The 23,396-nt window shown below is 39.3% G+C and overlaps 1 pseudogene; it reads left to right on the top strand.

The window, feature by feature from the left end:
- Window positions 1-23,396, top strand: part of LOC134202988 (large ribosomal subunit protein uL6-like) — a 43,172-nt pseudogene that overhangs the window by 15,579 nt on the left and 4,197 nt on the right.

Below are 23,396 nucleotides of genomic sequence, written 5' to 3'. Positions count from 1 at the left end.
CAATGTTCACTGACTCTTGGCTCGGTGCCCCTCTCTGCGGCACGTTGTTGTGGTCAGTTCATAAAATTCTATCGGTCCACTGTATCTGCGCCGCATCCTGCGCTTTGCAATGCCCCCTTCCTTCGCCCCGAATGCTTTCTGGTGGTGATGCTCTCAATCTTGCCGAAGCGCGTAATTTATTTACTTCACGATCACCATCATCATCGTCATCGACAGTGATGATCGTCTGTGCACCGGCAGGCTGGCAGCAGGCCAACAGGCGGCCAGTCAGGAGTCATAATCTCATCCCGATTGGAATGTGCATCGGTCTTTCCTGTGTTGGTTTGCTGTGTTTTTTGCAAATCGATTCCATGGGAAGTTACCCCGATGGGGGTGAAGCACCGCACCGTGGAGAACGAGGAGGAAGGAAGCAGAATTAACAGATACGCGTTACACTTTACCCATTTGCAGTATCTCGTGCAATTTAATTGACTTTTTAATTACGTTTAGTTTAGCGCAACGGTCAGGTTTATTTAGCGCTCAGTCATTTTTACCCTCGCTTCTGAAATGGAAGTATCGTTGGCGAGGGGTGACCTCCTTCAAAAGTTAGAGGCGGATGTCGATTATTGAAATAGAAAATTAAAGAAATTCACGCAGCAGCATTAAGGAGCTATCCAATGAGGGTTTAAAGTTTTCTTAAATTGCATTCAGTGTCGCATAAGTAAAATGTAACAAAATATATTGTCATTGTTGGTAAAAGCCTAAATGACTAAATGCCTCCAATTATTTAGATCATTATGGCACAAATGAATATTATTCAAATTGATATTAATTCATATGCAAAAAGCTTTTTTTTTTCAACAGAAAACTAAAAATCTTGTAGGGGACAGACTTTGGGCAAAACGCCCTTCCTTCTGCCAAACTCCCGTATGAAGGGGGAGGGAAGAATATCAGCGTGGAAGCTGATACATCTCCACTGGCAAAGGTCGTGTGATATGTGCCATCACAAATATTGCCCTCCGCTCACTTTCAAATCGACTTCTATAAAAAACATTCTTCATGCCTGCCGTATCCTAATGGAACTATCAATTCTATACTTTCGCCTCTAATTCTATCATGAACATGTACGTCTTTGTTTGGAAGATGATATTAGCATTTCCATATCATTGTAAATCGTTTAACTTCACGTAAAAGTAACACACACATACAAAATCATTAATTTAGTGTACTACGCTTGGTGGGGGCATCCATCAATTCAGCTGTTATTGGTCGACGGTACAGCAGTAGTGCCTTTCTCTGCTTTCTTCTCTCCGAGGCAGCCAAGTTGGTTGCGACGAGACGGACGCAATGAGAAAACAGAACTGTGCAACAAAAATCCTATTCGACTAGATGCTGATGTCACATTAGAAATTTGGAGAAAGTACTCGTCGATAGAAAATCCTTCCGCACGCGATGGCATATGGGCAAATCAAACCACCTTTCTTTTGCCAGTGGAGATATATCAGCTTCCACACTGATATTCTTCCCTCCCCCTTCATACGGGAGCTTGGCAGAAGGAAGGTCGTCTGATATGTGCCATCACAAATATTGCCCTCAAATCGACTTCTATAAATAACATTCGTCATGCCTGCCGCATCCTAACGGAACTATCAATTTCTATACTTTCACCTCTAATTCTATCATGAACATGTACGTCTAAGTTTGGAAGATGATATTAGCATTTCCATATCATTGTAAATCGTTTAACTTCACGTAGAAGTAACACACACAAAATCATTAATTTAGTATGTTTTTACAGATGTTTTAGGTTCTTCAAACCATTCTGGATTTTAGAGCCTTGGTCTACGAGGTCAATTACGCTTGGTACGAAACCAATAAATAGCAACCCATGGCCTTGCGCATAATTTACGATCTAAACATGTCCAAACCGGATGTTCGAAGTACTCCAAATCATTCTAAAGTTCAGGCGAATTGATCTACCAGGTCAATTGGCCTCAATAAAAAACCAATAGCAACCCATGGTGTCCATACAGGCCCTTAGAGGCCATGTGCGTGATGTATGATTAAGATATGTCTAAACCGGATGTTTCAAGTTCTCCAAATAATTCTGGACTTCATACCAATTAATCTACCAAGTCAACTGGGCTCAACACAAAGCGGCTTTGTATTGCGCCCAGTTGACTTGGTAGATCAATTGGTTTGAATTTTAGAATAATTTGAAGAACTTTGAACATTCGGTTTGAACATATTTAGATCGTAAATTATGCGCATGGCCTCTAAGGGCCTATATGGACACCATGGGTTGCTATTAGTTTCGAACCAAGCGTAATTGACCATTTAGGTCCCTAAAGATCATGCGTATGATTTAGATTTAGATATGTTCCCATACAATAATCTGAGAGCTCAAAACATCATATTTAAACGAACATAGATCTAAGCATGGCCACAGTTATTAACCACCATCCCACCTTCAGCGCATTTTACCCCCATCTTACCTAATTGCTCACCACAAATATGACATCCAGATAGCCGAATAATAAGTTCAAGCCCATAGTCTGCACATAGAATAAGAATCCGATCACCTGAACTGAGCTGCAAATTACTTTATTAGCACCGATAGAATCAGAACGTCAACCTTGACCAACAATTGCTGCGAACTGATCGGTGCCACCATTAGGAGGCGTGTAGTGGATGGCCTGCAATGACGATCTCATCTCAGCTGTGAGCTGACCACCGACCGGCATCCATGTAGGTAGGTAGCCGAAAGGTCAAATGTCAGTTCAAAATGCTAAAAGCACTGGCACTGGACGAACCCTTTTCGCGCTTGCGTACCCAACCGAGCCGCCGAGGGAATGGAATTCTAAGCATAACGAGCACAACAGCAGCACCTGTGAACCGTACGCGAGTGTGTGAACATTAATATCAAGCGCACACGCTTGATGCCGCCGGTTTGTGCGCGGTGTGGTGGGCTGTAAAAAGCACGATCGGTTCTAGGCTCTCATAAAGCAAAGTACCGTCACATAGTGGTCGGAAAGTGAACGAAATCTTGATTTGGCAGAAAACAAAAAGTCCTAACTGAAATTGGGAACGGAGGTGGGGCTGGGTCAGAAAGGAAATTCAAAAGATTCTCAAAAAACTTATACGGGTATTCAGGATCCATAATATATGAAAGTTCAAAACAACTCGAAACATTTCGGGCTCAAGAATTCCAAGTAAATTCCGAGTCCGGAAAAAAAGTCTAGGACAATTACGTGGAAAAACTCCCGGAGAAATTCCTGAAGGAATTTTTTCCGGGAATACTTCCATAAATTCAATAGCGAAATCCTCTAGGATTTCATTCTGGAATTCTTTCCGCAATTACTTCAGAATATCCTTCAAGAATTCCTCTAGAAAAATTCTTTAGAAATCTCTCCAAGAATTCGTCCAAGTATTTCCCCGGAAATCCTTCCAGGAATTCCTTCAGGAATTTCTCCAGGAACTTTTCCGTGAATTTTCCTAGAATTCTTTCCGGACTTACTCTAGAATCTACTTCAGAATTTCATTCGGAAATTAATTTGAGATTTCCTCCAGGATATCTTCCAAGAAGAACCAGAATTTCTTCAGAACAAACAAAGAACAGCAATTCATATGGGAATACTTTCAGGTTTTCATCTGGGAGTTTCTCTTTCCTTTTTAGCCGTGCGGTAAGACGCGCAAGACCATGTTGAGGGTGGCTGGGTTTGATTCCCGGTGCCGGTCTAGGCAAATTTTCGGATTGAAAATTGTCTTAACTTCCCTGGGCATAAAAGTATCATCGTGTTAGGCTCATGATATACGAATGCAAAAATAGTAACCTGGCTTAGAAACCTCGCAGTTAATACCTGTGGAAGTGCTTATTGAACACTAAGCTGCGAGGCGGCTCTGTCCCAGTATGGGGATGTAATGCCAATAAGAAGAAGAAGAAGAAAAAGAATAAGATTTTTCCGGGAATTCCTTCAGATATTTTTCCAGAAATTCCTTCATGAACTTCTCCAAGAATTATTTCAGGACTTACTTGTGGAAATTTCTCCGGAAGTGCTTGTGGGAGTTCCTCCGGGAACTCATCCAGGAGTTTTTCCAAGAGTTCCTCTGTTAATCCCTCCAGGAACTTCACCGGGAATTCCTGGAGGATATTTGGCAGGAATTTCAAGAGAAATAGGATTTAGTAAGTTCCTCTAGAAATTCAACTCCGGGTATTCCACCGGCTGTTCCTCTGAAAATTCCTCTGGGAGTTCCACCAGCAGTTCTTTCAGGAATTCATTCAGGCTTTATTTCAGGAATTCATTTAGGCTTCATCTACAAACTCCTCCAGAAGTGCCTCGGAGAATTTCTCTGGGAGCTCGTCCGAGAGGCCCTTTAAGAATTTCTTACGGAAGTTCATTTGGAAGTTCATCCAGGAGTTCTTACGAGAGTTCCTCCAGGATTTCCTCCGGAAATTCTTCCTGTAGTTCTTCAAGAAATTCATCCAGAAGTTCCACCGGCAGTTCCTCCGAAAATTCCTCTGATAATTTCTTCGGGAATTCCTCCAGAAATTTCTCTGGGAGTTCCTCCGGAAATTACTCCGGGAGTTCCTTCTCAGAGGAACACCTGGAGGAGCTGCCGGTGAAACTCCCGGAGAAATACTCATAGAAATTGCTGGTGAATCTCCCGGAAGAACTCCTAGAGGGCCTCCCGGAGGAACTCCCAGAGAAACTATCGGAAGAATTTCGAGAGGAATTTCTAGCTAAATTTCCGAAGAAAGCCTAAATGATTTCCTGAATGAAAAGCCTGAAGAGCTACTGGTGGAACTCCCAGAGAAATTTCCGGAAAAAAACTCCCGGATGAATTGAAACTACCAGAAGAATTCTCGGAAAAAATCTTAGAGAATTCATCTTATAGACAAATCTCGTCTAGCTGAAACCTTTGTAGGGGTATGTAGCTGGACCATCATCATCATCAGAGGACCTCCCGGAGAATTCCTTGAGGAGCTCCCAGAGAAATTCTCGGAGGAGCTTCTGGAGGAATTTCTATATAAATTCCTGAAGAAGCCTAAATGAATTCCAGAAAGAAAGCCTGAATGAATTCCCGGAGGAAATTCTGGAGAAATTCCCGGAAGAATTTTCAGAGGAACCCCCGTAGGAACTGCGGGGAGGATCTCCCGGAGGAATGAAGGAATTATTGAAGGAACTGTCGGTGGAACTCCTGGAAGAATTTCCGGAGGGACTCCCAGAGCAACTGCTGGAGAAATCTTGAGGTTTCTACCAGAGTTCTTTCAAGTTTTCTATGGGAATTAATCTAGAAATTCCTCCGAAAATTCCAATGTTGATTTCAGTTTCTGTATGTTTTTTCTGTATAAATTTTCGGTGAATTCCTGGAGAAACTCTTTGAAATTTTCACAAAAAAATATTCGTAACTTTTAACGGAAAATTTTATGGAATTCACACAAGAAATTCAAAGACTTTTACCGAAGTTCTCAGGAATGTTTACCGGCAATTCTGCGGAATTTTCACGGAGCATTCTTGAGAATTCCGTGGTTCAATTTTCAGAAATTTTTATGAGAAACAGCACGAAAGAATTATCTGAAGAATTCCCTGCAGAACTTATAAAGGAATTCGTGGAGGATTTCTTGGAGTAAATAATGGTGGAATTTTCGGATCAATTCCCGGCGAAATTGATGGTGGAATTCCTGAAGACATTGCCGAAGAAGTTGCTGGAGGCATTCCTAAAGAATCCGGGCGTGAATGCGTCACGTTTATTGGCGTTGCGTTTTAGTACAAAACGCTGACGCGCAACGCGCTATTGTGATCCGGCCTTTACTGTTGGTTGTGGATTTGGTTTCAAAGTGTTTGGAATATAAAAGGAAAAAGTACCAAGCACTAATATTCATGTGTTTTTATAAAACTACTATAGAACTACGATTCGTAAGACCTAAAAAATTTGCCCCTCCCCCTTATCGAAATCATGGCTACGCCCATGCGTCATTGTCTCCGGAGCGTCGAGTTAATGGCGGCTTGCCAGTGGGCGATCACCGCTTCACAAGATGGCGGCGTGAACTCGTGCCCAAAATGGCCGAATTGCGGAGAGAGTGGCGGCTGGAAGAAAAACTTCCAATTTTCGATCCTCGCCCGAGCAGGAGAAATTGGCTCAATAATACTTAATTCTGTTATTGATACCATACTCTGTTATGAACTAGCCCTAGATAAGAGGTAAAATACCAAGGGAATAATACCAAAAACTAATATGTACAATACTTAAGCTATAACAAACTCAGTTATTAAATTGAATTTCAATACCAAATGCATAACCAATTATTATTCGTTTGGTATTGAAATACCTAAGCATGGTATGCCTCAAGTATTCTGCATATATTTTTTTGGTATTATTTTTTGGTATTTTACCTCTTATGCAAGGCTAAATCATACCAATTTCTGATATCGAGGTCGTCGCTCCTGCTCGGGCGAGGGCGTCCGGAATACCGTTCCCTCGAGCTACTGGGCGAGGACTAAAAAAAGAGACTAACTCTCGGTTCGGGTTCGGTCCAACGTACGATAATTAGCGACGTATGGGGACCGTCCTCTCGGAACCTGATCACAGGGGTTTGTAGCATACGGGTGGTTCTTGGACAGTCCAACGCAAGTCCTCTAGTGCGAGTGAAAATGAACGAGCTCAAGAGTTCTACTCTTCAGGAAATCTTGAAGGACAATTGCTTATTCTTTACCGATTTTCGAATGGCAAAAGCAATTTGGCGCCTTCCTTGATTTAAGCAAATGGTTGGAAAAGTGCTCTATACTTTCAGTAATTGCTGCACTCACTGAAGTAGTATACCACATAGCACTTCGCTCAGCCGAAACACAAACCGCACGAAACGTTTCATTACACAACACAGTCAAGTAGTCAGGCAAAGATTATATTTCGATCTCGCTTTAGATTTCGAATCGATTAACGAATTCAATCATTATTTTACTTAAAAGGTAAAAAACGTCCGAGCTAAATGAATTCAAAAGAAGATAAATATATACAAAAAACAAAAAAATTAACAAAAATAATAATAAACTTTAATTCAATTTATTTATTATTTTGCTTAAAAGGATAAAAACGTCAAAAGCTATTAACTTTAATTACAATAATCAAAACTAATTTCAAAATTTATTTACAAATGATTTTGCTTAAAAAAATAAAAACGTCTAAAGCTTTTGAATTTTATTTCAACTTAAATTCAAAATATCCCGACCACGTTACAACATGCCTTGAACTGTGATTCTCAATGGCAATTGGGAAGTGAGAAACAAGATACTTAGTGGTGAGTATTGAGGAATAAGGAGAAAAGGATGTGGAAGAAAAAGTAAAGAGAGGAGGAAAAAGCAAAAAAAGAATAAGGAAGAAGCACAATGAAAGCGTAGCGTAGTTAGCTACACGTTCGCCTTATGGAACGTACACACGGTCAAGCAGTTTGACCAACATTGACTCCACCTCTCGTTTATTCAAACATTCATCAAGTTTCACCAACAGCGACACGAACAATCAATTTATTCGACCAACAATATCACACACGAACGACTGAAGCGCCAACTTGAGCACCAACCATCAAAAAATATATGGGGGTTTATGCAACTTCACTACAAATGCTCAAACATGTTCGGCGAACCTTGACTCCGCCCCGACAACTCAAACCAAAATCAAACCGTTTTAATTTTTTCCAACCGAGCCGCTAACTGTCAAATGGTTGTTCGAACAACTTCACACACGTTCAAACAAAGCAGCAACCGAAGCGTTTTCTTGGGGGTGGAGTCAATGTTCGTCAAACTGCTTGACTGGTGTGTACGTTGCATTACAAGCGGATGGTCATGGGTTCGATTCACAGCCCCTTCACCAAAACCCTCGTCAGTCGCCGGATGCGCAGCCTATGCGGTGGCGTATTGGGCACAGCTGCCTGATGACGACTGACTAGATTCTGTGTGGATTCTGGATGCAGAATACCACATTAGATCTCGGCACAGTAGCGGTTAAGTAACACAGAGTGCCTACCAAATAAAGAAAAGAATAAAAAAAGAGCAATGAAAGAGGAAATAAGGAAGAAGAAATAGGTAAGCAAGAAAAATGAAGAAGGAGTAAAAAAAAAGGAAAAAAGATAAAAAAGGAAGAAGACAAAAGAAAATAGAAGTAAGAAGGTAGAAAAATAAGGAAGAAGGAAGAAGGATAAGGGAAGAAGGATGAAGGGAAAAGGAATAAGGAAGAAGGAAGTACCAGGGAAGAATTATTTTTTGCAACGAGATGCAGTAAATTAATTGGAGTGGAAACGATCGTGTTGGTGCTGGGCACGCCAGCTAGTCCGAGAGAATGTTAAGTGAAAAAAATAATGTCTGCATCAAAGTGCAGACAATTAATTGGGAGTCGCGATTGAACGTGTTTCATAACGGGCGCGGTTCTACGTGCTTATCCCAAGTAACATTTTAAGTTTTATAACGCTCTTGAAGACCATAATTTACTCTACAAGAGTGTTATAAAACCATAATAAAACCAAAATGTTACTAGCGTAGTACTGTTTTGTGTGGGCGAAACTTAAATAAATTGCTGAAAGTCTCCTTAATCAAGACACAAAAAAATATAAATTAGTTCGCGTAAATTGTTTATATTGAAGGCAGAACGATCGTGCTACCATATAAATGTTTGGTTCTGCTTTGTGCGGGTGAGTAAATTTATAAGAAAATAAAACCTTCAGTGTGCATTTGCTCGCGTTTTATATTGGACTGCGTGACCATCGTTATATTTGGTCTGCTAGGTCGATAAATCGATTAATGATTGCTTACTCATATTATTGTTTAAAATGCTCTGATGGTCACATCACTTATCAGAGTAAATCCAGACCAGTTTGCATTTTTTTATTTTCAATTAGAGATGTCATGCGATGTTTACATATCTGACCTTTTCAATATCTATAGAAACGCAAAGAATGAATGGCATGCGACAAATATTTCAAAAAAATATTTGTTCCTTGACAGGGCATGAAAGTGTGCAATATCTTCTTAAATTTTGTGTTTATTACCACTTTCAACTCGGTGAATTAAAGGAATATGATTAATTTATCGATTAGTCACTATTCAATGCATTCATCTATAAGAGTCATTGAGAAATTTTATTTTTTAAATAACGCACAATATCCTCTCATGACTGCCTTTCAGGCGAAATTGATCAAAGAACCCACGATTCTTTCATTTGGTCGCCTGAAATAGAAAAAGGCGCTTTGCTCTCTGTCTTATGACGATCACGATTTTTTGCAGTACTGATCCAGACCCAACAATACCTACCCATTAACAAATGTTCCTTCCTGTGATTTTTGTGGAGACGCAGAGGTAAACACGGTCTCTAAATAACAAAAACCACCTACTAATGATGCTTCCTTATTCCTAACTGACTGTAAGAACGTGACCGTTATTGATCTTTGTATTTATTGAGTTACAGGGCGGACTCGATTAACCGGAGGCTCGATTATCCGGAGTTCGATTATCTGTAATTTTAAACTATCCGAAGAATTTTTTTCTTCGTTTTTTTTTTAATTTTTTAATTTCAATATTATAATATACAATACGATTATTTTAACAACATGGGACGTATCTGTATATTAAAATTGTAATTTTTTTTTTGTAATTGTAATTTTACTATAATATTACAAAATATGATTATTTGAAGAAACACGAACGTAGCTGGAATAGGAGGGAATGAAGTAAGGGTGTTCTACATATATGTTTAATCTTAATTCCATGAATCAATTATTTTCTCTAGAACATGTCCACAAACTTCTCGCTTCAAGAACTTTCCCATGGTAATCAGTTCCCTCTCTTTATCTTCTATGCAATTGCTTGATCGTTTGTCAATTAAGCTGTTGCATTTGAGACAAAATCTTCTACACTACTCACTTCTGACGTTTCTCTTTCCACTTCTCATTTCGTCTCACCTCTCCATTCTCTTCTCACTTTGCACTTCGCACTTCTCTCTTCTATCTTCTTACTTCTCACTTCACATTTCTCGCTTCTCACTTCACACCTCTCTATTCTGATTTTAATCTTCTTACTTTCCACTTTTCATTTCTTCATTCTTACATCTTACTTCTCACTTCTCTCTACTTTCCGGTTTGATTCTCACTTTCCTTCTTTTCCGGTTTGATTCTCAAGCGTCTTGTACCAAAATGCGAACGATCAACTCAAATCAGACGGTCACCATCCCCGCCCCCTCGGAAAGCTTTCCAAGAGCTTCCGACACTTGGCCATGGATATCTACAAGGTGTCCAGGAAGAAGCTGATGATTGAGAAGTGGTTTGGGGCCAACAAGGAAATCGCTTCTGTAAGGACCGTTTGCTTGCACATCGAAAACATGATCAAGGTGTGACTTAAGGATTCCAATACAAAATGCGTGCCGTACATGCCCATTTTTTCATCAACTGTGTTATCAGCAAAAACAACAGCCTGATAGAAATCTGTAATTTCCTTGGAAAGAAGCATATCCGCCGTATCCGGATGCAGCCTGAAGTATCTGTCGTGAACTCGGCCAAGCAAAAGGACTAACTGGTTCTAGAGGGTAACGACATTGAAGCCGCTTTTCTGTCCCCCGCACTCTTCCAGCAGTCGACTACTGTCCTAAACAAGGATATCCGTAAGTTCTTGGACGGTCTTTACGTGTCGGAGAAGGCAACTGTTGTGCAGGATGAGAATAAAGGATTGCGCGTAAATAATTTTGTTTCTTTTATTAAGGATGAAAGAAAATGGAGGTTCTTCCCATTTCGCACTTCACACTTCTCTATTCTTACTTCTCTCTCTGACTTTCCACTTCTAATTTGTCTAATTTTACTTCTCACTTTCTACTTCTCACCAGTGCACTGGTGTTGGTATAAACTCAAATTCTTAAATCTCATCCACGAATCAAATCAAGCGCGATTCAAACCCACCCGACTCATGGCCCAGAGAATAGTCCATGATTCGATTCGCGATTTGCATCATTGCGTGATTTCTGCGTGTTCTCTTCTTCGTTAAAGTCTTCGGAATAACTTTCTTTACTTAAAACAATGGACAATAAATCCGGGTTAGGGACAAAAGGTCGAAAGACATAAGGTCGAAAGGACAAAAGGTCGAAAGACAAAAGGTCGAAGGGACAAATGGTCGAAAAGGACAAAAGGTCGAAAGGGACAACAGGTCGAAAGACAAAAGGTCGAAAGGTAAAAAATTCGAAAGAAACAAAAGATTAATAAGATCAAAATTACACAATTTTTAACAATTAATTAAAATTCATTCAGTGAGTACAACTAATAGATGGATGTTTGGGTTTTCTAAATATCACATCGATCTGTCAAAATGGCACACGCCATACATTAAATACATCAATGCCCCATTTTGACAGATCGAAGTGACATTCAGAAAACCTTGATATTCATCTATTATTTGCACTCATTAAATGCATTTTATTTAATTGTTAAAAATAGTGAAAAATAAAAGGGCATTTTTTTACCAACTGTATAGGACAACTCTGTCTCGCGCAATACAAGTTTTATTCATTTCCAAAATCAACAATCTGCTTTATCTCTAACAAAACTATCTAGACATTCATAATATTGTTTCATAGTAATTTCTCCTTCTTTGAAAATGGCTCATTCTTCAACTTTGATTAATGAGATGAGTGTGTTATTGTTCCTGCTTGAAGTTTAAATTCATAGCACAAACACCCAACTTGTTATCAACTTGTACTTGATCGAAATTTTGTTCCTTTCGACGTTTTGTCCTTTTCGACCTTTTGTACTTTTCGATCTTTTGTCCTTTTCGACCTTTTATACCTTTCGACCTTTTGTCCTTTCGACCTTCTGTCCCTTTCGACGTTTTGTCTTTTCGACCTTTTGTCCTTTCCACCTTTTGTCTTTTCGACCTTTTGTCTTTCGACCTTTTGTCTTTCGACCTTTTGTCCTTTCGACCTTATGTCTTTCGACTTTTTGTCATAGATTCAATAAATCCATACGTAAAACATAAAACGATGCGATTTTGCGTGAAAAACTCATGCGCAATCGCAATGTTCTCTCTAAAGAATCGCAAGAAAAGTCAGTTCGCACATGATGCTTCGATGAGTGAGATTTGAGCACGATTCTACCAACACTGCTTCTCACTTCTCATATCTCTCTCACACTTCTCACCTCTCACTACTCACTTCTCATATCTTACCTCTAACTTCTCATTCCTCATTTTTCACTTCCCACTTCACACTTTTTACTTCTCAATTCTTACTTCTCACTCTTCACTTATCATTTCTCACTTGCCTCTTCTCGCTTCTACCTTTTCGCTACCCTCAACTTACTAATAAGAAAAGTCAATTTTTTTTCAATAGTTCGATTTTTGTCGACTTTTTTTCACCGATCTCGGCTGTGCGATTCTCGGTTTACGTTCTTTTGCTGAAATGTCAGCTGAATTGACGTATGAGTACAGCGGCTTCTTTGAGTGCCGCAGCAAATAAACTACTTTTTCACCTGAGATATCAGCAGAAAGTCACGAACCGTGCTCTCAGCTGTGCGGATCTCTGTAATTGCATAAAAAAATGCTGAGCTGAACTGAGTGTGTACGGATTTTTTTTTTTAACTATTCGGCCAAACGGTATCCGGAAAAATAGCGTTCGACCAAGTGGCACAACACCGAGCAGTACAAACCTTGCTCATTTTTCGATAGAAAAAGGAAGCCGTTCCAAAGTAATATGATATAGGGGGAATGACGGCTTTGGCAGGCTTTGTTCTATTATTGGTAGGGGGTTTTTTTTTATGACTGAGTAGGCTCAAATTTGGCCTAAACATTCTTTGCATATCAAAGAATATTGAGGCCATATTTCATAAAATTTGGTCGACAAAAACCCCCTGCCAATAATAGAACAAAACCTGCCAAAGCCGACTTTCCCCCTAGAATTTTTGTTCAGACGCTGGATTATGAAACAATTAAAAAAAAATCTATGAGTTTTATTACAAACCTTTAACACATTAACAGATCTAACTGTCCACTTACCAAACCTTCCGTATTCGTAGAGATGCTGTGGTGGATCATATACCCTCCTCAGGTACTCGTTTGAATAAATAGCTACAACTTCCCAACATTTTTCCTTGATAAGTCTTGAAGATGATGTGTTCATATTTCTGCCGAGTTCTATTCGGATTCCTTCCACTGTGCCAGCGTTGTACCGGAGAGTCAACCCTTGCCCAGAGATCTGGGTGAGCGATTGTGGCGAAGAAAATGTTTTTATGTTTGCAGGCAGCATTTGACTTAATCTGATTTCCAGTCTCCGCGCTCAAATCGAGAAGGGGTGTGTGAGTGTGCCGCTCGAAAGGGGGACATACTTATGGGTGACGTGATTTTTTTTTTTCCAGTCCCAAGAATTTCTGCGCATTACCTAACCAGAACCCCTTAGGAATCTCTTCACGGCTCTCTAGGTTCTGGTATTTTAGGGCCTACGGCGGCGGTCTATCGGTTCGGAAGGAGGTGGTGACATAAGACTGAGATTTTGAGGTTCGATAATTAGTGTCTGCTCACGACCCCGTCGAGGCTGCACTACGCTGCGAGGGGTGACATTCCTCAGATGGGGAACCGTTGATACATGTTTGCAAACCTCGCAAGCTGTCCTCTCGCAAAGTATTAGATTCATCTTGAGACACATAAATACCATTGACCGTGGTTAGGACTAGAAAAAATTCGTTTGATTAACATTTTCTGAAATCCACCCGGTTATTAATTTTCCATCTTTATCTCGTTTCCATTCGCAGGTGAGTGTCGATAGCATCTCTAAATTGGCCCCTTCTTGGATCGATCACGGAGCCACGGTAAGCGCTCTAAATCATGCCCCGGCTCATTTACGAAACCCTAACGCAACTCGATTTGCATACATACTAAATACCTCGCTAGTGGTAGGCCTCGATCCATTTAAATCGGGGCAGCTTAACGATAGTTTTGTTGTTCAACATTGTGAACGATGTTGGGTCGTTTATTATGGATAAATATTTAATCATCAGCCTGCCAGTTGCTGTTAATCGCCCGCCGAAACTCCGAGCCCTCATGAACGATGCCAATCTCGCTAGCTCCCTCGGCTCTTGTGTGCAGAGAAGTTGACCACACGAGGCGGAAGAATCCCAAGCAGGGTATTGAAAACATCATTCGGGGTCCAATAGATGTTCGTTAGTTCATTAGAAGCCAATGGATTTCCTTAAGCATCTTTAAGCACGCGGTATACCTAAACCAATAAATCTTCAAGTTCCCAATTACGCACCCCCTCCCTTCCCGGGGTTCCACCCCAATCACAGAATAGTGACCTACATGACGTTCATCTATGGGAGTTGCACCGCCTATCTGTGTAGTCGATTCGCGAGGAAAACAGAGAGAAACAAACTAAACAGTGCTGCTCATCAGCACAAAAGAGGTCGAACACTGCAACCACCTGCAAAACAAAGGCGGGAAAAAAAGAAAATTAATTTCACACTGTTGTATCCGAGTAGCAAAGGCTACAAACACACAAGTCAGTGAGTTACAGCAACACGATATTTTCGATGCAACTTCTTGGACAAAGATGTATTTAATGATACCGATTTGGATAGAGTAATTCTGCGTCAAATGTTTAGTAAAGCAATACAAAATATTACCCTAATTGCCTTGGAGTTAATACATTGATATCTTGACAATCTTTATCTTGAATAATGGCCCAATCACCTCTCATATTTAGATACAAAACAATATTTCCTCCTCATCGAAAACAGTTTGCGAAATTGACGAATGTATTTCATATTAGACAAGACCACAAAACGCACCAAAGATCCCAAATTTCAAGTGATAAAAACTCGCAAGCGATTAGGAATCGTTTGAAAATCGTATCTTGATTTGAAGCATTTACCGTTACATTTTGAAGTCTTTTTGCTTGCTACCATAAAACCATAACGTCAAATAGAAGATATAACGCGACTGTTGACAATTGGCTGATATTACACACTTAAAATAGATTTCACTGTTCGGTAATTTTTTTGACGAAAAACTTCGGTAAACATTAAAAATTACAGTAAGTTCGGTTGGATTGACTTATTTTACCGAATATTGGTAAAATATTACCGAACAAACTGTAACTACAGATTTATTTGACTGAATTCGGTAACCGAAGTTACAGTTCGTTCGGTAAACCCAGGTTATTGCAGTATATGGTAAAATAAGTACCGAATAAACTGTAAAATAATTTTTTTATTACTGAACTCCGGTAAACTAGGTTCAACTGTCAAATTGTCAAAGCCATAGTTGTATTGATTCGAAATCCGAAAGTGTTTGCAGCTGGCGGGTGATTTAGATCTTTTTGTTAAAACGGTCAAAAATTGTCTCCTTTGTGGAAAATCACGCTCAGGCGCTGATAGGAGAAATCATAAAAGGTATTTTAGTTGACGATCAACTCGGTTTGTGTTTCAACTCAATATTTTCTTTTCAGGATCCTCATTCAGCGATTTTTTTGCCTGAAAAAATCATGCGTTCAGGATTCTTCAAAACGGAGAAAAAAAGCCCCCAAAACACACGCAATGCGAATGTACTTAGGTCGCAATGTTCTGTTAATGTTTTCATAACAATGGCGAAAGAATTGCAGTCTCCCAGTAACGGGGACATCGCGTGTGATTGGGGAATCTTTTAGTGTGAAACAAGAATTGAAATGCGTTTTTTACTCGTTTTACCATGCAATGTGGAAAGCAATTTGAATAAAATCATATTTTTGAAACCGCAACTGTGTTTTGTTTCACAACTATAATTGAAAGCATTGAACATTCATATCTTTATTCCCTTCCAAAACAAAAAAAGTACCGTAGCGTTCGGTAGTTTTTCTTTTCAAGTTACCGAACTGTACGGTTCATTTTGACAGATCAACACAAAATTAAACTACCGAACGAACTGTAATCGTTTCGTTTACCGAACTGATTACCGAACGTTCAGCTGTTGAAAGTTCGGTAAAAAATTACCGAAGACTGTAAACTATTCTAAGTGTGTAGTAACATATTTAATGTTTGAATGAAAATTCTGTGTTTATTACGACAACTTGCCTACTATTTTCACATGAAAAGTTTTCACATGAAAATGTCAATCATTGTCGTCTGATAATGATTCGGCACAACACTGTGCACGGATATGAGAAGCTACAAACAGTGTTGCCACATTTAAATCTGTATTTCGGAAGAAAAAAATCTTTTTCATATGTATTACAATTAAAAAATCTGTATGTGAAATCTGTATGATAGAATTTGTCAATAAAGGATAAATATCCCAGTATTTAAGTGTCCTTTTCATCATTTATAAAATTAAAATTATTTACTATCAATTTCAAACAATCACACCACTTCTTCAACTATGTTATGGTGGTTGTATAACTTGACGTAGGAATTGGTTTTCAAAATTCGGCACCAACATTTCAAAAGGGCTAAACAGCTTTTGTAAACAAGAGCTTCTCTCGTCGGTGGTGGGTTAACCTGAGCCCACCCACGCAATCCACCACAACTGATGAAAGCAGCGAATCCTCTTCTTCATTACATGGCGCTGGATTGCGTGGGTGGGCACACATTAGCCCACCAGCAACGTGAGAAGCTTTTGTTTACAAAAGCTGTTTAGCCTTTTGAAATGTTGGTGCCGAATTGCTTTAAGAAAAGTTCAAGTGGCTCGATTTTTGAATTTAAAATTGTTCCTGCCTTGAGTTTAAAATTGTTGTGCAATGAAATGTGCTCTTCAGCTGCTGATGATTGAGGTATAAATGAACAATTGGAGTATGAATGCTATGCTTTAAAAGGCATAGGATTGCTAATCCGGAGATGACGAGTTTGATTCTCGGTCCGGCCTTGTATGTTTTTTCTCGGCTCTCTGGGTATAGTGTTTTGATTGTACGTGCCACACAAGATACATATTCATGCTCTTCGCGGGAATAGATACGACTTCAATTGATAACTGTGGAAATGTTAATAGAACACTGTGTTGAAAAGCAAGCCAAGTTCCAATTTGAATTAAAAGAAAAGAAGAAATTTTTATGAGAAATAAATTTAGTTCTGTAATGTTAAAAATCTTTTTGATATCTGTTGATTTCTGAAAAGTCTGTAATCTGTTTTTACAGATTGTTGGTATAATTTAGACCCAAAAATCTGTATCATTACAGAAAAATCTGTATATGTGGCAACACTGGCTACAAATAATAATTAGTTATTCGAGTTTTTATACACTCAAATACGATTTGTTTTCATTACTACACGGTTAGAAAAAAGTATCTAATATTAGGTACTTTTCACTCAAATCAAAGGTTTAGTGTGGGAACCCAAAATTGAGCATTTTTTTGTTGAAATTATATAAAATTCACTTAATATTAAGTAAAGTATACTTAATTTTAAATAGAAAATAACCAAAAGTTAGGTAAATTTCACTCAACTTTTGTAAACAGGAGTTTACTTAACGTTGGGTTCCCACACTTTAATGCCCTTATTGAGTGGTTTTACTCTTCATTTTATGACAACAAAGGGAAGAGGGAGGGAGATGCAAGAGGAAAAAAGTACCTAAAATTAGGTACTTTTTTCTAACCGTGTATAACAACTTTCGTGTATGATGAGTTCAATAAAACTTTATTCGAAAATAATCAGGTTGGTTATTTTGATTATTGGAAGACGTAAATGCCATTTTATTTGCAGGTTTTTATACGATCTGTGGTTTACTGGAATTTGTATGTATAAAAGTCTGATGCCAGTTTTCTCCGACTTGAGTAATTTACCGTTGAATTTTTCAAACTCGTTTTACATGGAGAAATACAGGAAAATCCGATCAATTAAAATCTTTCAATTAAATGGACCATATTTAAGGTTATTTTTTGTGTAAAAAAGTATCAAGCCTACTATTTTATCAGTTTTTCTTAAGGTGAAGGTGGGTTGAGTACCAAAACAAAGCTTTGAAAGTATTGGTACAATGCAAACTGTCATATTCTGAAGTAGTATTGGTGTCGTATTTATGAAAGAACAAAGAATATTAGTAGGGTGGTTCAAAAAACGACCCAGCTCCACCACGCTCACTTGATTCCGTCCCATGCTCCGACTGTCATCCAAAAGCCGATTTGAACAAAAACTGATTGAGAACAAGCCGGTTCAAGTTTGTATGAAAACTATTATGGGAAACTAAACCTTTCATTACACTAGCTACAGCGCCTCCCCTCCAAACGCTGGCGAAAAGAGAACCCACATAGCTGAAAGCAACATTCCAGAGACTTCACTGAACGCACCTTAGGAAAGATCCGTTGAAATAGCATTTTATACTCCGCTCACCTCTATGTCACACTTTTTGTATGAAGTATCTGCCCCTGGTGCGATAGATATCACAGAAAAAAATCTGGCTATTTTGTTGAAATACACAATTACACAAACACAATGTCAGTGGAACGGAAACGGCAAATTTGACAGAAAATATATAAGCTAACTGTCAAATTTGCCGTTTCCGTTTCCGTTCCGCTGACATTGTATTTGGGGCTTTATTATCATGCTAAAGATTTGCAACCTCAACCAACTATTAGAACGTCCATTCAATATGCATTGTCTTAAAGGAGTTAAAGCTCTTGAATTTCTTCCAGTCATATGGTCTTCCCCTCGTCAGCGCCCAATCACGGAGTGCCACAATCAGAATAATGTAAAACTTAACCTCGCCATATCAACTGCCATACAAACCTGAAACGACCTGTGCACGGTAAGCCCGTATTCGAACCGACCGAAACCAGCGAACGACCACCCAAAATATGAAACAAAATCGACTGAGCGTGGCGGAGCAAAATCAGTTTTGAACCACCCTGTTTATTAGTTTGCTGCTATCGGTACCGGTGTTTACATTCGCTCCGCGATCAGTTTTTAATCGTTTTCTTCGGGCAAAAATTGCAGTTTATATTAAGTTTTCGCTTCAAACAAGTGACTTATTCCAAAAAGTGAAGTTTAATTTGCATTCCATCAACATTTCGGGCTGCTCATGTGCGGAGAAGTGTGTAAAAATTTGATTTTTTCAATGCCCTTTGAGAAGAAGTGAAGTGCAGTGATAAACCCACCAAACCGCGGACGGCTGTTAAATTGGCACGAAACTGCTGGTTTATGCTATATTTCGAGACGAAATACATAGGACTCTTTAAAAAAACATGTTAATTATCACGGGAAGTACATAGTATAAGGTTAGTAATCTGAATATTAAACTTTTGTTCGATGCTGTCCTTAAACTGAATACAATTTTTAGCTAATTTCTGAAAGTAAATTAAAATCGTAAAACAAAGTACTCTTATGCGAATCTGGGCAGTATATACGGCAAGATTAGCCGATAGGGGGGAGTAAGTTCCGTATACAAAGTATATATGAAAAAGTTTGTTAAAATTGCTTATTTTATATGTGTAATTTTTGGTTCTAACTTACAAACTCCACAAATGGATTCAAAATTTATCAATGGGTAATTTTTTAGCTCTTCAAAGTTCAACTTTGAAAAAAAACAACAACCGTTTTTACTTGCCCCGGTGTACTTTAATTGAATTTTTTCCTAATTTTGATATTATGAAAAAACTCAGCAATCAAAAAGTTTACCTAACATATCAGTAATAATAAATGCTGACTTGATCGGTACTTTTTGACAATTCAGGAGAGTTTCGGTTTACCGAGTTTTCTGTAGCTGAAACTTTTACCGTCTTTAGTCAGCTGTTCAAAAAGTACCTTCAATTTTATCTTTTTCTTTCTTTATGGATCCTGTACACCTCCGGTGGTGCAAAGGGTCGACTTGAAAGATCTCCATCCTGAGCGTTGCCCGGCTATCGCTTTAACCTGTTGCCAGGTTAGATTTCGGTCGACTTCTTTTATTTCTTTATTGAGGCTTCGCCGCCATGAGCCTCTGGAGCGCACGGCAAGGTCGTTGAGCTTACTCTGCATATCAGAGCGCCGTTGCGCGAGGAGTGCAACGTCATCAGCCAATTCGAAGTCATTTAGGTGCTCCATGGTTATAGGCTGCCATAACAGCCCGCGGTTTGGTTCACGGTCAATCGCATCTACCAGAATCTCATCGATTACGATGAAGAACAGTAACGGTGATAGAATACATCCTTGCCTCACACCAGCTACGACCCGGATAGGGTCGGACAGGTCCCCATTGTGCAGCACTCTACACGAAAAGGCCTCGTACTGTGCTTCAATGAGGCCGATGATTTTCTCAGGAACCCCCTTGCGTCTCAGGGCGCCCCACATATTCTCGTGATTGAGACGGTCGAAAGCTTTTTCGTAGTCAATGAATACCAAGTAAAGGGACTTTTGGAATTCGTTGACCTGCTTCAGAATGATACGGAGCTTGACAAAACGATCCACACAGGATCTTCCGGCACGGAATCCTGCCTGCTGCCGTCGGAGAGTCTCATCGATCTTCTCCTGAATCCGGGCTAGGATAATTTTGCATAGAACTTTGAGAAAAGTACACAGCAACATAATGCCTCGCCATTTATCGCATACAAACAGGTCACCCTTTTTGGGCGCCTTCACTAAGATACCTTGCATCCAGTCGACCGGGAAAATTGTGGTGCCCCAGATATTACGAAATAAACGATGCAGTAGTTGAGCGGATGCCATGGGGTCAGCTTTGAGCATCTCGGCTGATATGCGATCGACCCCTGGGTCTTTATTCGATTTCATGCTTTGGATGGCTGTTTGAATCTCTAGCAGTGATGGAGCTTCGGTATTGATGCGTGTTATACGTCGGATCCTAGGCAGATCATGCCGAGGTGGTGATGACCTGGTTGGCACTTGAAAAAGTTGTTCGAAGTGCTCGAACCAGCGTTTCAGCTGGTTAGTTGGGTCGGTCAATACTGATCATTCTCGTCTTTCACAGGCATAGTTGCATTCATCTTCGCCCCGCTTAAGCGTCGTGAGATATCGTAGAGGAGGCGAATGCCCCGGTTGCTGCGGCTCTCTTTCCTTCGTCGGCCAAAGAGTCTGCCGACACTCGCTTGACCCTTCGACATGAGCGTTTTACTTCCTTCTCAAGAGCCGAGTATCGTTGACGGGCTAAGACTGGCTCCTCTGGTTTTTGATCGCTCTATCGCGACTTTGGCTTATCTTCGCTCCTCTATCTTCCACCAGGTCTCATCGGTGTTCCATTGTTTTCTCTGGATGCGCAGTTCGCCCAGATTGTTCTCGCTGGTGGCGATGAAGGCATTCTTGATGGCGGTCCATTGGTCTTCCACGCTGCCACCTTCCGGAATATCTTCAGCACGCGTCTCCAGTTCTTCAACGAAGGACCGTTTCACACGCAGTCGGCGTGTGTTGAATCGTCGTCCAACTATTTCCGCCTTTAGACGGGTGTTTTGTTTTTTTTTTGTATTTTTTATTTTTTATTGATTATATTTTGTAGAGTTGTTGATGTTAATCAATAATATAAACTTCAATGCATGTTTAAATGTGTTTTAAAGTAATTTTTTAAAGTTTTACCCATTTATAAAACAAAATATTGAAAATTGGGTAATATTTTGTTCTTCCCTGTTTTCGCTCGTATACATTTGAAGAGTGAAATGTTTGTAGTTTAGTATTTTTCTACAACTAACCTTATTCAATAGGGCACTGCATGGACTGCTTTGTCTCATTCGCGCTGCAAAGAAATTAGAAAACAACAAGGCCAGTAAACGTCAAAACTTATGAGGAACGAAAGAGAAAGAGATGTTTCCGTACAGTGCCCTATAGAAGGTTATAGTGGTGAATGTTACACTCTAAAATATTTATCCAACTCGTTACACGGAAAATAAAAAAAACACTGAAAATTTAAAAATTTCAATAAGTCAGCATTGAATAGGAAATTTCAAACTCTAAATATGTTGAAAAATAAAAAATAAAAATATTCAAGAAAACTATTTGATTGAATAAAAAACTTGAAAAAAAATTATTAAAAATCGAAGTGTGAAATTGACAAAATTGCGAATTAATAATTTTAATGATTAAATCCTGTTTAGATCGATTTTAGAAAGCAAAATAGTGATTTTAAGCGAAAACAAAAATTTGGGTTGTAGAGGGTTAAAGTGAAAAGTGATCGAGAATTTCACAAAAAAAAGCACTCAGTAATTTTATAATCAACCGAGAATTGTAAACTGGGATTTAAGATATGAGAGAAGCGAAATGGGAGAAACAGCAAGAAAGAATAAGAATTGAGAAGGGAGAAGCGATAAGCAAGCAGTATGAGCAGGGAAAAGGTAGAGAAGTTAATAGTGTGAAGACTACTCAGAATAGAGTTTTTCAGCATAGATTTTTGATCATCCAAGGAATCCCTGGAGTAAGGCCACGCATTCTTCTTCTTCTTATTGGCATTACATCCCCCACTGAGACATTGCCGTCTAGCTGCTTACCCGATCAAAGTCGGTTAACAAAATGAGAGCAAATTGATATTAAGCTCTGTTATTGAGATTATATTGAAAACAAAATTTGATCTCAATTGTTAGTTAATTCAAATTGATATCGCAACATGTTTTCAATATACATTCCTCAGTTATCAAAATGTCGATAACTGTCGATTATCTAAAGAGTGTTTTACGAAAATAGGAAGCAATCTGCAAACAAAATATGCTGTTGTTGTTATTAATGCTCATAAAAATAATCTAATTGAATACTCATTTTGATATCAAATTAAAAATCTTATGATATCATGTTGATTTCATTGACAGCAAAATTTGTTTTCAGTATGATTTCATAGTGTGAAAATATGCTCTCATTTCTGCTGTGTTAACCGTTAATCCATACAAAACGAGATCAACTGGAGTAATCAAATAATTGACATCATGACAGCATTTTTGCATTCGTATATCATGAGACTAACACGATGATACTTTTATGCCCAGGGCAGTCGAGACAATTTCAAAACCGAAAAGTGTTTAGACCGGCACCGGGAACCGAACCCAGCCACCCTCAGCATGGTCTCGCTTTATAGCCGAGCATCTTACCGCTCGGCTAAGGAGTCTCGTTTCGACCGTCTTCCAGTGCGGTTGGTTTTTGCGCTCTACTTTTGTGCGGTGATTCGCCTAAAAGTAGAACAATAGAACCAGTGCAGTGACCGCGGTCGAAACAAATGTGTAGTGTATAAAAAGTGCTGCAGATCCGGAAGACGTGCGCATGTTTGTGCTTGCAAGGGCTGATCGATTGTTATCAAGGGCAATGCCCTTGCTAATATTGCGATCAAGCCTATGTAAATGCTCAAACATGTTCAGCGTCAGATTTATTGAGGAGAGGTAAGGTTTTGATAATCCGTAAATTTAACACGCACGCACTCACACAAACGCACACACACATTCACATTATACACACATACATATACACAAATACATACATATACTGGTGGACATGAGTGTTCGTCATGTTTTCATAGTAGCTCTATTAAAACATGACG

This window comes from Armigeres subalbatus, unplaced genomic scaffold, assembly GCF_024139115.2.
Source record: "Armigeres subalbatus isolate Guangzhou_Male unplaced genomic scaffold, GZ_Asu_2 Contig1548, whole genome shotgun sequence".
Lineage (NCBI taxonomy): Eukaryota > Metazoa > Arthropoda > Insecta > Diptera > Culicidae > Armigeres > Armigeres subalbatus.
Note: the sequence above shows the minus strand (reverse complement) of the source record. Positions and strands in the feature narration are given on the sequence as shown.